This window comes from Bombina bombina, chromosome 7 (genome assembly GCF_027579735.1).
Source record: "Bombina bombina isolate aBomBom1 chromosome 7, aBomBom1.pri, whole genome shotgun sequence".
NCBI classification, from domain to species: Eukaryota; Metazoa; Chordata; class Amphibia; order Anura; family Bombinatoridae; genus Bombina; species Bombina bombina.
In genome coordinates, this window is record NC_069505.1 from 370372847 (window position 1) to 370384866 (window position 12020).

The following is a 12020-nucleotide window of genomic DNA, read 5'->3' on the forward strand; positions in this document are numbered from 1 at the left end:
AACCCCTAAACAGCCGCTCCCGGAGCCCACTGCAACTCTAATAAACTTATTAAACCCTATCCTGCTGCTCCCGGAGCCCACCGCAACTCTAATAAACTTATTTCTCTTGTAAGGTGTATCCAGTCCACGGATCATCCATTACTTGTGGGATATTCTCATTCCCAACAGGAAGTTGCAAGAGGACACCCACAGCAGAGCTGTCTATATAGCTCCTCCCCTAACTGCCATATCCAGTCATTCTCTTGCAACTCTCAACTCTCAACACGCATGGAGGTAGTAAGAGAGAGTGGTGAAAAATAGTTATTTTTTTATTTTCAATCAAAAGTTTGTTATTTTAAATAGTACCGGAGTTGTACTATTTTATCTCAGGCAGTAAATAGAAGAAGAATCTGCCTGAGTTTTCTATGATCTTAGCAGGTTGTAACTAAGATCCATTGCTGTTCTCACATATGTCTGAGGAGAGAGGTAACTTCAGCGGGAGAATGGCGTGCAGTTTACTCTGCTAGGAGGTATGTGCAGTTACAATTTTTTCTAGAATTGGAAATGCTAGAAAATGCTGCTGATACCGGATTAATGTAAGTTAAGCCTGAATACAGTGATTTAATAGCGACTGGTATCATGCTTACTCTCAGGGGTAATGTTTAATCGTTTTTATATATGCTTTGGTGATAAAACTTTATTGGGGCCTAGTTTTTTCCACATGGCTGGCTTAAATTTTGCCTAGAAACAGTTTCCTGAGGCTTTCCACTGTTGTAGTATGAGTGGGAGGGGCCTATTTTAGCGCTTTTTTGCGCAGTTAAAATTACAGACTGAGACATCCAGCTTTCCTCAGAAGTCCCCTGAATGCTATAGGACATCTCTAAAGGGCTCAAAGGCTTTCCAAAGTCGTTTATTGGGGAAGGTAGGGCCACAGCAGAGCTGTGTTTTTTTTTTGTTTTGTTTTTTTTTTCTCTCTCCTCTCTCAGGGCTTTATCTTTGGGGAAATGTTGATAAAGTGGGCGGAAATATCTTCTGAAGGTGATTATGTATACGGATCTTGTCATTATATGGGTATTTGTTGGGGTCCATGTATAGATTAGGGACCAAAGTATTATGCAGTTGGATAAGAGCTAGAGTAGCAGAAATTAGATCTGGTAATAAGAAATATGAGGAAAGACAGAGATAGGTGGAACCGCAAGCAGCTTATAATCTTGTATATTAGTGTATCATGATTGAAGAATTAGGGAACCTTAAGATTTTATCTTGGAATGTGGGGGGTATCACTAATCCAATAAAACGTAAGATGATAATTAAAAAACTAGGTGCGCTGGAACCAAGTGTAGCATTTATACAGGAAACTTATTTGAAAGATATAGAAATCCCCAAACTGAAGTGCAATTGGATAGGAGAGGTTTTTGCCACTCCATGTAGAGGCAGAAAATTAGGGGTGGCAATATTGTTTAATAAAAATCTATCATATCAGATTATACAGATGGAAGTAGATCAGGGGGCTAGGTATATCCTGTTACAAGTACGGATAGAAGGGAGAAGATTTGTCTTTTGCAACATTTATGCGCCGAATAATTTTTCCAAAAATTTTTGGGAAAAGTTAAAGAGTAAGCTAATGCCATTTATATCAGATAATCTCGTTATAGGTGGTGATTTTAATCTTTCGTTTTGCCCTGATCTAGATAGATTTTCAAAAAAAAACATAGCAATATATAACAGTCAAGCTAAATATATGAGAAAATTTTGCCACCAGTTGAAATTAACTGATATATGGAGACACCAAAATCCAGATTTGCGTGTATTTACCTGCGAATCTAAAAAGTACAGAACTTTTTCGAGAATAGATTATTTACTAATTTCAGAGACCCTATCTTTACAGAAGGTCAAGGCCTCAATAGGCGATATAGCGATCTCTGACCATGCGATTGTGTCACTATCGTTTCAATCCTTAGAGAATCAGGCGAATAGAAATCTAACCATTATATTCCCACGATATATGCATAAGAATATCAGATTTAATCTCTGGTTAAAACAGAAATGGAAAGATTATTGCACCTTCAATATAGCATATTTTCAGAAAATTGAGACGTTCTGGGAAGCCTCTAAGGCGTATTTAAGGGGAGAAATTAAGGCTTACATGTGTAAAAGAAATCGCAAAGATAAAAGGAGAGAAATCCAACTCGCTAAACAGGTCAAGAATAGTTATCAGAAATATATTAGAGAGCCAAATTCTGCATGGTGGAAAAAATATCTTAGTGCTAGACAGGAACGAGATGTTTTCTTTAGACAAAAATCCTTAGAAGAAGAGAGAAAACTAAATCTGCGATACAAGGGACATTTTGGTTATTCAGCAAAATTTTTGGCTAAATTAGTCAAAGGGAGAAAGAAAAAAAATTACATTTTAGCAATTAGGGACCAGGATAACAGACATACAGAAATATCTGATATCAATAAAACGCTGTTTGTGTATTATCAAAAACTTTACACGCAGAGTACTAATCATACGCAGAACCAGGATAAATTTTGGTCTCAAATAAAAATTCCGAGAGTTTCACAAGATCTAGTGGAAAGGCTTAATGCCCCTATTTCAGAAAATGAGATAGCAGAAGCAATTGATAAGGCAAAATTGAATAAAGCTGCAGGGCCGGACTGCTTGCCGGCAGAGTATTATAAAATACTTGCAGAAGAAATTAAACCCACTCTAGTAAAATTGTTCAATAATTATTACAGAAACGGGAAGATACCTTCAGGATATTTTGCGGCTGCTAACATTTCCCTGATTCTTAAAAAAGGGAAAGACCCCGAAGATCCAGGGTCTTATAGACCAATCTCCGTCCTTAATGCGGACTATAAGATTTTATCCTCTATCTTAGCAGCCAGATTAATGTTATGCCTTAATGAAGTGATACACCCAGATCAATCAGGGTTTATGGCTTTTAGAAATGTTTCTAAAAATATACGGAAACTGACAACCTTAATAGATTATATTTGGAATATTCGCCAAAACTCAGATAGACACTTCTTATATGATTGTGCACTCTTAACCCTCGACGCGGTAAAGGCGTTTGACTCTATAGAATGGGAATATCTATTTGAGACTCTCGGAAAATTTGGGTTTAAAAATGAGTTTGTTCGGTTTATCCGTAACATATATCAATGTCCTATATCTTATCTTCTAATTAATAATAATCTCACCTCAGGGATAAAACTGAAAAAAGGTACTAGACAAGGGTGTCCCTTGTCGCCTTTATTGTTTAATCTTGCATTAGAACCTCTCGCTATAAGGCTACGGAATTTATTAGAAGGTATTTCCATTGGGCAGACTGTGCTTAAAACTTTACTATATGCAGATGACTTACTAATCTTCCTTCATAACACATCTAGGGCTATCCCAACGGTTATAGATTGTCTAAATCTTTTTAGTTCATTCTCCGGGTACAAAGTGAATTATAGTAAAAGTGAAATAATGTGGCTTTATAAAACAAGGAATGCTTTAGATAGCCTGGAATTTAAAGAGGTGGATACTCTTAAATATTTGGGAATTTATCTTCACAGAAATCCGGCAAAATGGTACGATCTGAATTTCGACCCGTTATTTCAAAAAATCTACGCGGACTTGAAACTTTGGGCTGCCTTCCCTTTATCTCTGACTGCGAGAGTGAATCTTATTAAGACTATAATCTTTCCCCGGCTTCTCTTTCTTCTTCAAAACCTACCCTTGAAACTATATAAAGGAGATATACGTAAGTTAAATTCGAGTTTTTCACAATTTATATGGCATAATAAGAAAAAAGCACGAATTGCAATAGAAAAACTGATGCAACCTCGCAAAGAAGCCGGGCTAGCTCTACCTAATATAGCGCTCTATAATCTTGCAGCCTTGGGCAAAATTGCGCTTGATTGGCTCATAGAAACAAGCTGGTTTGCAACATTAGAACTGGAAAATACTTTGGTCTTCCCCTTTTCCCTCAAAGCTTTATTACATATTCATCCTAAAGAAACTCCGCAAGAGGTCAAAAATTTAATATCAATAAACAATATAGTTCTAGCCTGGCAAAAAATATGCTCTCTTATGGGTATTGACTATACCTTTTCGGATTATTTACCGTTAATAGGCAACCCTGAATTTCCTCCAGGAAACAACCAGCAGGTTTTTAGAGATTGGTTCAATAAAGATCTTAAGCTAGTTTCGCAATTTTTAATGGAAGATCGACAAATAATCCCTTTTGATATTTTAAAAGCTCGATTTGACCTTTCAAGTAATAATCTCTATCCCTATTTGCAAGTGCATAATTATATATCCTCTAGGAGATGGAATCGCGGTGAGACAGTCGCATGGACGGAGTTTAAAGCAATTTTGATCGTTGCTCATGTTAGGCCCCCCTCTATTTCATTATTATATAGTATCATGCTTGCCAAACAAAGTGATTCTCTAATGGAGAAATTATGTGCAAAATGGATAGCTAAAATTCCAAATATAAATCAAGCTACATTGAAAGAGAGTTGTGAATCTTTAAGCAAATGCCGTATTCCAACTAGCTGGAGAGAAGGCCATGTCAAATTACTTAATAACTATTATTACACACCCTGGAAAATGGCTAAAATGTTTATAGGTCAAGACTTCTTCTGCCCGCGATGCGTCTATATGAACGCGGATATTTTACATATGTTCTGGCACTGCCCTAGAGTTCAACAATTTTGGAAGAAAGTGATCTTTTGGATTAATAAAACGTACTCAACAAACATACAATTCAAAGTTGAGGATATATTTTTGCTAGTTCGATCTAGCCAAAAGACAGTCCCGTCAAGTAAAATTATAAATACAATTATTATACTTGTGAGACAACTTATATTAAGTAACTGGAAAGCCAAAAAGATGCCAGGGTTTTCATTTTTTTATTAGAGAAATCCAGCTACAAATTATTTTTGAATCTTTCCATCTTTGGGACGCAAGCGAAAAAGAATGCAAAAGATTTCTACTGGGATGGTTACCGGTATTTAAAATGTATCCGGAAGATGTGCAAAAGGCAATTCTATCTCCTTTCTTAAGTACTGATTGTTTTTCTGATTTGGTATTGCTGGGAGATTTTCCCGCAGAGTGGGTTATGAATTATAGATAGAACTAGTGGTGGGTCGAAGAGGTCAGGGTAGGAACTAGAGCCGGTAGACAGTTGACACGTCAGGAGATCCACAGTGGAAGGAAGAGGGGCAGATTAAAGTCTCAACTCGTGAGAGATATAAGTTCCCTTTTTTTTTTTTTTTTTTTTTTTTTTTTTTTTGTATGAGTGTGTAGTGTGTTTTCAAGTTTATGTTAAAATGAACTGCCAGGGATAGTAGAACTGTTTATTTTTACATGATACATATACTCAAAAAAAAAAAGCAAAAGAGGCTTACTTTTTATTTTTTTGTCATTAGGACATCCTTTGAATGGTGCAATTCAATCGCTGTATTTTGTTTAATGCATATCTTGCACCCTGCGTGGTGCAGTTTCATATTCAAACGTATTGTATTTTGTTCGTTTTTTCACTTACTGGCACAAATAAAAAAAAAGAATAAAAAAAAAAAAAGAGCTGTGGCAGTTTGTTGTGACTGTTAAAAAACATTTTTTGATCCGTTTTTTGAACTAAGGGGTTAATCATCCATTTGCAAGTGGGTGCAATGCTCTGTTAGCTTATTATACACACTGTAAAAATTTTGTTTGTGTAACTGCCTTTTTTCACTGTTTTTCAAATTCTGACAAAATTTGTTTCTCTTCAAGGCACAGTATCGTTTTTTTTATATTTGCTTGTTAACTTGATTTAAAGTGTTTTCCAAGCTTGCTGGTCTCATTGCTAGTCTGTGTAAACATGTCTGACATAGAGGAAACTCCTTGTTCATTATGTTTAAAAGCCATGGTGGAACCCCCTCTTAGAATGTGTACCAAATGTACTGATTTCACTTTAAGCAATAAAGATCATATTCTGTCTTTAAAAAATTTATCACCAGAGGAATCTGACGAGGGGGAAGTTATGCCGACTAACTCTCCCCACGTGTCAGATCCTTTGACTCACGCTCAAGGGACTCACGCTCAAATGGCGCCAAGAACATCTAGGGCGCCCATAGTGATTACTTTACAAGACATGGCGGCAGTCATGGATAATACCCTGTCAGCGGTATTAGCCAGACTACCTGAATTTAGAGGTAAGCGAGATAGCTCTGGGGTTAGACGAAATGCAGAGCATACTGACGCTTTAAGAACCATGTCTGATACTGCCTCACAATATGCAGAAGCTGAGGAAGGAGAGCTTCAGTCTGTGGGTGATGTTTCTGACTCAGGTAGGATACCTGATTCTGATATTTCTACATTTAAATTTAAGCTTGAACACCTCTGCGCGCTGCTCAAAGAGGTTTTAGCTGCTCTGAATGACTGTGATACAATTGCAGTGCCAGAGAAATTGTGTAGACTGGATAAATACTATGCAGTGCCGGTGTGTACTGATGTTTTTCCAATACCTAAAAGGTTTACAGAAATTATTACTAAGGAATGGGATAGACCAGGTGTGCCGTTCTCTCCCCCTCCTATTTTTAGAAAAATGTTTCCAATAGACGCCACCACACAGGACTTATGGCAGATAGTCCCTAAGGTGGAGGGAGCAGTTTCTATTCTAGCAAAGCATACTACTATCCCTGTCGAGGACAGTTGTGCTTTTTTAGATCCAATGGATAAGAAATTAGAAGGTTACCTTAAGAAAATGTTTATTCAACAAGGTTTTATCCTACAGCCCCTTGCATGCATTGCTCCTGTCATTGCTGCTGCAGCGTTCTGGTTTGAGTCTCTGGAAGAGGCTTTACAGGTAGCGACTCCATTGGATGACATACTTGGCAAGCTTAAGGCACTTAAGCTAGCCAATTCTTTTGTTTCTGATGCCATTGTTCATTTGACTAAACTAACGGCTAAGAATTCTGGTTTTGCTATACAGGCGCGCAGGGCGCTATGGCTTAAATCATGGTCAGCTGACGTGACTTCAAAATCTAAGCTACTTAACATTCCCTTCAAGGGGCAGACCCTATTCGGGCCTGGTTTGAAGGAGATTATTGCTGATATCACTGGAGGAAAAGGTCATGCCCTTCCTCAGGACAGGTCCAAATCAAGGGCCAAACAGTCTAATTTTCGTGCCTTTCCAAACTTCAAGGCAGGTGCGGCATCAACTTCCTCTAATGCAAAACAAGAGGGAACTTTTGCTCAGTCCAAGACGGTCTGGAGACCAAACCAGACCTGGAACAAAGGTAAGCAGGCCAAAAAGCCTGCTGCTGCCTCTAAGACAGCATGAAGGAACGGCCCCCTATCCGGTAATGGATCTAGTAGGGGGCAGACTTTCACTCTTTGCCCAGGCATGGGCAAGAGATGTCCATGATCCCTGGGCGCTATATCCCAGGGATATCTTCTGGATTTCAAAACTTCCCCCCCAAAAGGGGTTTTTCACCTTTCACAATTATCTGCAAACCAGATAAAGAGAGAGGCATTCTTACACTGTGTACGAGACCTCCTAGTTATGGGAGTAATCCATCCAGTTCCAAAGGAGGAACAGGGACAGGGTTTTTAAAAAAGAGGGAACCTTCAGACCAATTTTGGATCTAAAGATCTTAAACAAATTCCTCAGAGTTCCATCATTCAAGATGGAAACTCTTCGTACCATCCTACCTATGATCCAGGAGGGTCAATATATGACTACAGTGGATTTAAAGGATGCTTACCTTCACATTCCGATACACAAAGATCATCATCGGTTTCTCAGGTTTGCCTTTCTAGACAGGCATTACCAGTTTGTAGCCCTTCCCTTTGGATTAGCTACAGCCCCAAGAATCTTTACGAAGGTTCTGGGGTCACTTCTGGCGGTCCTAAGATCACAGGGCATATCAGTGGCCCCTTATTTAGACGACATCCTGATACAAGCGTCAAACTTCCAAATTGCCAAGTCTCATACGGACGTAGTACTGGCATTTCTGAGATCGCATGGGTGGAAAGTGAACAAGGAAAAGAGTTCTCTATCCTCACTTACAAGAATTTCCTTCCTAGGGACTCTGATAGATTCTGTAGAAATGAAAATTTACCTGACGGAGTCCAGGTTATCAAAGCTTCTAAATTCCTGCCGTGTTCTTCATTCCATTCCGTGCCCTTCGGTGGCTCAGTGCATGGAAGTAATCGGCTTAATGGTAGCGGCAATGGACATAGTGCCGTTTGCACGACTACATCTCAGACCGCTGCAACTATGCATGCTCAGTCAGTGGAACGGGGATTACACAGATTTGTCCCCTCTCCTAAATCTGTATCAAGAGACCAGGGATTCTCTTCTCTGGTGGCTATCTCGGGTCCATCTGTCCAAATGTATGACCTTTCGCAGGCCAGATTGGACAATTGTAACAACAGATGCCAGCCTTCTGGGTTGGGGTGCAGTCTGGAACTCCCTGAAGGCTCAGGGATCGTGGACTCAGGAGGAGACACTCCTTCCAATAAATATTCTGGAACTGAGAGCGATATTCAATGCTCTTCAGGCTTGGCCTCAGTTAGCAACTCTGAGGTACATCAGATTTCAGTTGGACAACATCACCACTGTGGCTTACATCAACCATCAAGGGGGAACAAGAAGTTCCCTAGGGATGTAGAAGTCTCAAAGATAATTTGCTGGGCAGAGATTCACTCTTGCCACCTATCAGCTATCCATATCTTAGGTGTAGAGAACTGGGAGGCTGATTTTCTAAGTCGTCAGACTTTTCATCCGGGAGAGTGGGAACTCCATCCGGAGGTGTTTGCCCAATTGATTCATCGTTGGGGAAAACCAGAACTGGATCTCATGGCGTCTCGCCAGAACGCCAAGCTTCCTTGTTACGGATCCAGGTCCAGGGATCCCAAGGTGACGCTGATAGATGCTCTAGCAGCGCCCTGGTCTTTCAACCTGGCTTATGTGTTTCCACTGTTTCCTCTGCTCCCTCGACTGATTGCCAATGTCAAGCAGGAGAGAGCATCAGTGATTTTGATAGCGCCTGCGTGGCCACGCAGGACCTGGTATGCAGATCTGGTGGACATGTCATCCTTTCCACAATGGACTCTGCCTCTGAGACAGGACCTTCTACGTCAGGGTCCTTTCAACCATCCAAATCTAATTTCTCTTAGACTGACTGCCTGGAGATGAACGCTTGATTTTATCAAAGCGTGGCTTCTCCGAGTCAGTCATTGATACCTTAATACAGGCACAAAAGCCTGTTACCAGGAAAATTTACCATAAGATATGGCGTAAATATCTTTATTGGTGTGAATCCAAAGGTTACTCATGGACTATGGTCAGGATTCCCAGAATATTATCCTTTCTTCAAGATGGTTTGGAAAAAAGATTGTCAACTAGTTCTCTAAAAGGACAGATTTCTGCTCTGTCTATTCTTTTGCACAAGTGTCTGGCAGATGTTCCAGACGTTCAGGCATTTTGTCAGGCTTTGGTTAGAATCAAGCCTGTGTTTAAACCTGTGGCTCCCCCATGGAGCTTAAATTTGTTTCTTAAGGTTCTTCAAGGAGTTCCGTTTGAACCTCTTCATTCCATAGATATCAAACTTTTATCTTGGAAAGTTCTTTTTTTGGTAGCTATTTCCTCGGCTCGTAGAGTCTCCGAGTTATCTGCTTTACAATGTGATTCTCCGTATCTGATCTTCCATACGGATAAGGTAGTCCTGCGTACCAAACCTGGGTTTTTACCTAAGGTGGTATCTAGCAAGAATATCAATCAAGAGATTGTTGTTCCATCCTTGTGTCCTAATCCTTCTTCAAAGAAGGAACGTCTATTACACAATCTGGACGTGGTTCGTGCTTTAAAGTTTTACTTACAAGCTACTAAAGATTTTCATCAAACATCTGCTTTGTTTGTTTTCTACTCTGGACAGAGGAGAGGTCAAAAGGCTTCGGCAACCTCTCTTTCTTTTTGGCTAACAAGCATAATCCGCTTAGCCTATGAGACTGCTGTACAGCAGCCTCCTGAAAGGATTACAGCTCATTCTACTAGAGCTGTGGCTTCCACTTGGGCCTTTAAAAATGAGGCTTCTGTTGAACAGATTTGCAAGGCGGCGACTTGGTCTTCGCTTCATACTTTTTCAAAATTTTACAAATTTGATACTTTTGCTTCTTCGGAGGCTATTTTTGGGAGAAAGGTTTTACAGGCAGTGGTACCTTCCATTTAAGTACCTGCCTTGTCCCTCCCTTCATCCGTGTACTTTAGCTTTGGTATTGGTATCCCACAAATAATGGATGATCCGTGGACTGGATACACCTTACAAGAGAAAACACAATTTATGCTTACCTGATAAATGTATTTCTCTTGTGGTGTATCCAGTCCACGGCCCGCCCTGTCATTTTAAGGCAGGTAATTTTTTCATTTAAACTACAGTCACCACTGCACCCTATGGTTTCTCCTTTCTCTGCGTGTTTTCGGTCGAATGACTGGATATGGCAGTTAGGGGAGGAGCTATATAACAGCTCTACTGTGGGTGTCCTCTTGCAACTTCCTGTTGGGAATGAGAATATCCCACAAGTAATGGATGATCCGTGGACTGGATACACCACAAGAGAAATAAATTTATCAGGTAAGCATAAATTGTGTTTTTTAACCCCTATCCCGCTGCTACCAGAGACCACTGCAACTCTAATAAACTTATTAACCCCTATCCCGCCGCTCCCGTACCCCGCCGCCACCTACATTATGTTCTTAACCCCTAATCTGCCGCCCCCTACACCGCCACCATTTACATTGTTATTAACCCCTATCCCGCCACTCACGGAGCCCACCGCAACTAAATTAACCTATTAACCCCTAAACCTAACAGCCCACTAACTGTACATTAAATATTAACTCATCCCTATCTTATAATAAATTTAAACTTACCTTTAGATTTAAATTAAACTATATTAAACTACTAATTAACCTACCCTAACTATTAGACTAAAAATACATTAAACTATATTAAACTAATAATTAATCTACCCTAGCTGTTATACTAAAATCACATTAAACTACAAATTAAATTAACTATATTATATATTTAAAAACCTAACCCTACTCAAATAATTTAAATCTACACTAAAAATTACTAAGTTACAAAAAATTAACAACTAAGTTACAAAAAATAACAAACACTAAGTTACAAGAAAAACAAAACACTAAGTTACACAAAAAAAATAATCAGATTTAAACTAATTACACCTAATCTAAGGGCCCTATGAAAATAAAAAAGCCCCCCCAAAATAAAAAAACCCTAGCCTACAATAAACTACCAATAGCCCTTGAAAGGGCCTTTTGCGGGGCATTGCCCCAAAGAAATCAGCTCTTTTACCTGTAAAGAAAAAATTCAAATACCACCCAAAAGTAAAACCCACCACCCACACAACCAACCCCCCAAATAGAAACCTAACTAAAAAAACCTAAGCTCCCCATTGCCCTGAAAAGGGCATTTGGATGGGCATTGCCCTTAAAAGAGCATTTAGCTCTATTGCAGCCCAAACCCCTAATCTAAAAATAAAACCCACCCAATAGACCCTTAAAAAATCCTAACACTAACCCCTGAAGATCCACTTACAGTTTTGAAGATCCGACATCTATCCTCCAAGAAGCCAGCAGAAGTGTTCATCCAAGCGGCCGAAGTCTTCATCCAAGCCCGCAGAAGTCTTAACCAGACGGCATCTTCTATCTTCATCCATCCGGCGCAGAGTGGCTCCATCTTCAAGACATCCGGCGCGGAGCATCCTCTTCTGACGACGTCTTCTTACCGAATGAATGTTCTTTTAAATGACGTCATCTAAGATGGCGTCCCTTAGATTCCGATTGGCTGATAGAATTCTATCAGCCAATCGGAATTAAGGTTGAAAAAATCCTATTGGCTGTTGCAATCAGCCAATAGGATTGAGCTTTTATCCTATTGGCTGATCCAATCAGCCAATAGGATTGAGCTTGCATTCTATTGGCTGATTGGAATAGCCAATAGAATGCAAGCTCAATCCTATTGGCTGATTGCAA